This window comes from Myotis myotis, unplaced genomic scaffold, assembly GCF_014108235.1.
Source record: "Myotis myotis isolate mMyoMyo1 unplaced genomic scaffold, mMyoMyo1.p scaffold_m19_p_3, whole genome shotgun sequence".
NCBI classification, from domain to species: domain Eukaryota; kingdom Metazoa; phylum Chordata; class Mammalia; order Chiroptera; family Vespertilionidae; genus Myotis; species Myotis myotis.
Window position 1 is genome coordinate 145,662,032 of NW_023416335.1, and position 5,891 is coordinate 145,667,922.

General features: G+C 40.7%; 1 long non-coding RNA gene across 2 annotated transcripts; it reads right to left on the reverse strand.

The window, feature by feature from the left end:
• Positions 1 to 300: 300 nt before the first annotated feature.
• On the reverse strand, positions 301 to 5,366 carry LOC118652082. Of its 2 annotated transcripts, XR_004966425.1 has the most exons (5): positions 5,161 to 5,366; positions 4,652 to 4,709; positions 3,782 to 3,897; positions 2,004 to 2,129; positions 301 to 512 (listed from the first exon to the last, which is right to left on the reverse strand). It is a non-coding gene; the product is annotated as an uncharacterized LOC118652082 (long non-coding RNA). The 2 variants fall into 2 exon arrangements; XR_004966426.1 differs by lacking the exon at positions 301 to 512 and having other exon boundaries at positions 1,568 to 2,129; positions 5,161 to 5,361.
• Between the last annotated feature and the right edge of the window lie 525 nt (positions 5,367 to 5,891).

The following is a 5,891-nucleotide window of genomic DNA, read 5'->3' on the forward strand; positions in this document are numbered from 1 at the left end:
ACAAGGAAACACCAACCGCTTGCTTCTCCTCACTAACACAGGCCTGGGTTAGAATCCTAATGTTGTCTCATACCGATCATACCAGTCCCTTAACGCTCCATTTCCTTGTCCATGAAGTGAATACATCAAAGTCTAATTTGTAGTTTGCAAACATTGTTCAGTATATTGCCTGGCACACACAGGTTGCTTGGAATGGTAGATACACACAGAAGCTTCATTTACCTTCCACCGGAACAGAAGCTGGTATTCCTCCATGCTCAGCCCTGCCCTCTCTGTGCCTGAGAGTCCCCAGCCCTCGTCACTCTCAGTCCTACTCACACATTCCAAGGACTGAGTGGCTGCCACCATCTGCTTCCCCTGTTCCCACTCCAACACTGCTAATCACACATTTTGCTGGAAGGAACTTATTTATAGAATCTGTGTTCTCTGACCTCAGCCTGCTTGATCCTCACTGCAGTGGTTTATTTCTCTCCTGCCAAATGGAAATTCCAATAGCAGCTTCTCAAAATTTCCTTACATTTTTAAATAATATTTTTTATTGATTTTAGAGAGGGAGAGAGAGAGATAGAAACATCAATGATGAGAGAGAACCATTGATTGGCACACTCCCTACTGGGGATCAAGCTTGAACCTGGGCATGTGCCCTTGACCAGAATCGAACCCAGGACCCTTCAGTCTGCAGACTGATGCTCTATGCAATGAGCCAAACCACCTTCCTAACTCCCAACAGAAGACCTAGCTTCCTGTTTCAAAGAAGATCACCACTGGATAGAAAAGTCCACGGCGACATAATAAGTATTGTAATAATCTCACTAGAGCATTCCTGTTGCAACTATCATTTCCTTCCTGAAGACCATTCAGTGTCGATCCTCACATGCAAACAAGATTATGATCATGATTTAGTTTAGTTATATTCCCCCTTGTGAACCCTACATTTCAACCAATCCCTTCTATGCCAACTTTGCACCTATCCTATGACCATTTCTGTTTTTAGAATGCCATTGCCCTGCATTTTTTAGGTACCAACATGCTGCCATCCTTCAGCCTCCTAATTAAAATTTCATATGTTCCAGAATATCCTCTGTGACTATTCCAGATTCCTTTCCATTTTAAAACATGTGTACCTTGCTCTAACCGGTTTGGCTCAGTGGATAGAGCATCGGCCTGAGGACTGAAAGGTCCCAGGTTCAATTCTGGTCAAGGGCAGGTACCTTGTTTGCGGGCACATCCCCAGTTGGGGGTGTGCAGGAGGCAGCTGATCGCTGTTTCTCTCTCATCGATGTTTCTAACTCTCTATCCCTCTCCCTTCCTCTCTGTAAAAACATCAATAAAATATATTTTTTATAAAAACATATGTGTCTCTATCCTCTATTATATCATTTATCTACATCTCACCCCTCCTCTGAGAATATAAGCTCCTTAAGAAATTGCAAGCAAGAGGTGCATACGTTTATGGAATCTGAGGAAGCCAATAGAGAGGGCAGGTCTAGAGGACCCCCTCCGCTCTTTTCCCTCTCTCTGTCTTTGAACTCTCTTTCCAGTTAAAGTAACCTCCACCCAGATAGAAGTTCCCCAGGGAGAAAGGGCAAATGAGGACCAGGTCCTGTGTCCTTCAGAATCTCTGGAATGGAAGAGACAAAACAGAGGGAAGAGAACTCCTGGAATGTGGTTCCAAGGGCTTTGCTGTCTCTTATTGCTCAACAGTGTCAATGACCCTGTAACTTCCTCTGGGGCTGAGAAGTCTCTTCAATCCCAAACTTCCGGATTTGCAGATTACAACTTTGTCAAGAATGGCTCCCTCTGCCTGGAACTTAATTCATGGTGATCTCAGCTTGAGTAGCCACCAAATTGAGAAATACAAATGCTAGTCAAGTACATGCCATGCCCTTCTTCTTGATAATCTTGAGTTAAGCACAGAAAGAAGAGAGGGCCAGAAGGGAGGACAAAATAAGCATTGGTTCAAAATACGTGTATGCTCACACACATGTATGTATGTCACTTACAGTACCAGCAGCATCAGGGATTTTTGTCTTTTATCAGATCCTGTATTATCTTTTGCATGGAGACCCTTTGGAACTATAATCTTCCATTACAGTTTTGGGCTACACAATACAAATAAGGCCAGAGTTCTTAAGCAAAAAAAAAGCTGTAAAAATGTAGGATTTGACATTGCATGTCTCTTAGATGTAACATTAATCCTAAGTATATTTTAGAAACCTATATCCAAACTAGAATAGATCTAACTAAATCTTTTAAAATATCCTGCTTAGAATCAGAAATGCCTCTTTACTCCTCTTTCTATGAAACAGTGACATCTACTGCTCAGTGGGGCTAATCCTGGGGGATGTTCTAACAGTAGAATAATCCCTGCTTCACTGTCTGGCCTTCAGAGCCAGAGGCAGGCCCACAGTCACCATCGCTTCCTCCTCTCCACCCCTCTGAGGCCCCTCCACAGCACTATCATGTCTGAGCCTCTGCACAGACTGGATTCTCTCTCTCTGAATGAGTTCTGTTCTACAACAATTCCACTAGAAAGTCTTTCTTCCTCGGGAGCTCAAACTTGTGTCTTTCTAATTTGTAGCTTTCTCTTAGCTCTATCCATGGACTAGTGCTCAACAAGTAAAATTCCTTTTGCACGTGACAGCCCTAGAGACAGAGAGATGTCATATTCCATCGGAGTCTTCTTTTTCCACTAAAGACTTTCAATTTCTTCAGACTTTCTGGGTATTATTTCAAGCCCCTCTCTATATCTTTCCTATTCTCTACCTGTGTTCTTTTCTATTAGAAAAATAAAAGCGTGCCTATCACTAAAGGTCTCTCATGAGGTCAATGGCTGGCCTCCCCCTTCGTTAAATGCCTGCGATGATGTAGTGGGTAAGCCAGTGAAATCAGAAGGAGGAAATCTGGGTTCAATTCTGGTTCCCCTACATGAGCGTTCAGTGCTATGCAAATCAGCCAACCACTCTAAACCTTTCTCTTCTCACTTGTAAAATGAAAGTGACAATAATAACAAGTAATTAAGACACCTAGTAGGTTTGCTCGAAGGATGAAATGAATGTTAGCTGGGCAGTGTGTGAGGAGCACAGCTATTCAGTGAGTACTCAGTAAATGGGAGCCTTCCTGCTATTACCCAGCTGCTTCTGACTAGATAAACAAACCTGAGAAATGTTGAGGAGGCATGGGAAGTGAAGCAATAGGGGAAATAGAAGAAATAGAGGAATGCACATGTTTTAAATTAACTACAAAATGTGAAGTTTCTTAAAGTCGAGGCCAGTTTTATGAATATCCTATGCTCCAAGCTCATATCCAGTGTCTGGCATATAAAAGGAGATTAGAAAGTATTTTCTGGATGAATGCACTTCATATAGATCAAAATATACTCTACAGCGATGGGGGGAAACATCATAAAGTCAGTATTAGAGTGCTATTTCCTATAGGAAATGTGATATAGTATAAAAAGCCCAAATATAACGGATGTTGAGCCATGCCTAGGTTGCATGGTACATTTAATCGCCTGAAAGAAGCTGTTCATTCAGCAATTTTAATTCATTTGGAAACTGTTGGAGCCATATAGTAAGCCCTTTTCTGCATAAATATCATCAACAAGAGTTCATTTTTTGTGACTACCTATGTTTCAGCATAGGTGCTAAACATACAAAGTATAAGTTGTTGTTTCTTCCATGAAGGAGCTTGTAATCTAGTTAAGAAAATACTTAATTCACATTAAATGATGAGTAAAAATACAAAGGATAAAAGAGCTGTATAGCTAGTAGTAACCAACCATTCTAGTAGACGTTTCATATCATATCTTAGAAACAACGGAATCATTTCCCATTACATGTGATTCAAGCCCAATTTTGGAGGTTTATTATTTCCCCTCTAAGTCAGGTAAAGTACCTAAAGAAGAAAAAGAGAACAAAAATGTGAATATCTTTGTATGCACCTTGATACAGTCCATAGTACACTTGCTGACCCCATGGCACTCAGAGAACTGCAGTTCCACAAAGGGCTGAAGGAAAGCACTCTGGGGACTGGAGTGGGCTAGGGTCCCAAGTAAAGGAAATGCGCTTTCTTGTTGGCTGTTTTCAGTGTAACTTCTGTATGTTTAGTCTCATCATTCGCATAATGGAGAGAGAAATAACTGTGCTGTCTAAATAAAAGAATGATCATGAGAATAATATGAAATAATAAAAATGTCTTTGAAAATCTCCCTAGGCAAACACAAGTTAATATTACCCCTTATTAATATTCTCTGGTAAGGAGCAGTACATTTCCCTGCCTATCCAAAGTGATCACACCCCTCCCATGAGTCATCTTAGCAAAATAAACCATTGTCCATTCTTCAAATCAAGACATATTGGGTAGAGCCGAACTCCAAAAATAGATGTCCAGGGTGGCAAATTGCTTGGTCAGACTCAATAGCTGACATGGATTCTGATATAAACACTTGGCTGCAGTAGTCAATATTGACCCTGAACCTTGCTAAAATAAATAATTTGGTTAGATACCTGGCAGCTTAATTGTGTATTATTATACACGGTGGGTATTAAATAATTAGCACCCTTATATAAAGAATCAGACTTTAAATCCCAATTTAGGATCAAGCAGAAAAGTTTGTTATTGACTGAAACATATCCCCAGATTCCATTACCTGTAATAAAAATGAACCTTTGTAAAAGAAGAGTGGCTGATTGTCTAGCACTGCCAGCCTGCAGGGAAAATAACCAATATGAAAATTCTGGCTTACTGCCCCCACCTACTGTCTGATAGGCTTAATCCCTTCTCTTCAACCTCCCATTTTTCCCCAGGTGGGTCCAGAAATGTCCGACATGAAGGCCAATCATGGCCTTCCATTCTGACATGTTCATAGTTGGTTGCCTGCAGACTGTCTGAGGGAAGTCCTTGGGCACTGCCATTACTACACTGCACGCAGCATGAGTCTGCTGGGACTGCCTCCTTGCTATCCTCTGGGAACCAACAATGTACTGTGGAAGTGAGCATGTTTCACTCACTATTGAGGACCCCATAGCAGTACTGCTTGTGCCAAAGTCTTTCATGAAAGAGGTTAGTTTCTGTCTCCAACCATGTGTAGGCTCACCCTAGCCTAGTACACCCTAGAAGAGCAGCCATTCTCTTTCCATCATTCCTATACTATCTCACCTTTAGCCAATGAGGAACATTAAACTTCTTCACTTCTCTTCAGCCCAAAAGAAAAGGTCCTATACACACCGGCTCAGGCAACTAGATGTCCATCGAAGTTACTATTTTAGCAAAGAACCAGACTTTAAATCCCAATTTAGGATCATTAAGAAACCTCTGCTAGAAGTTATGTTCTCAAAATAGGTAAAACCTTATTAAGATTACTGACAGTATACATCTGTAAACTGCGTTTTATTTTCCAGTTGTTTTTCATACAACATCTGAATTATCTTGCTATTTAAAACAATAAACAGTGTACCTTAAACTAATACAAAATAATATTGAATGTAAACTGTAATTTAAGAAAATTAGCCTGGCCGGTGTGGCTCAGTGGTTGAGCATCAACCTGTGAACCAGGAGGTCAGGGTTCAATTCCCGTTCAGGGCACATGCCCAGGTTGCAGGCTCGATCCCCAGTAGAGGGCATGCAGGAGGCAGCCAATCTATGATTCTTTCTCCTCATTAATTTTTCTATCTCTCCCTCTCCCTTCCTCTCTGAAATCAATAAAAATATTTTTTTAACTTAAAAATTAAACAAAAATAAACTGTTACATTCTTTTTTTTGTACAGAGGACATACCTGTCAAAATTTCACATTTTCTACATAGACTATAATGTCATCTTTGAACAAAGACAGCTTTATTTCTTCCTTCCCAATTTGTATACCTTCTGTTTCCTTTTCTTGTCTTATTGC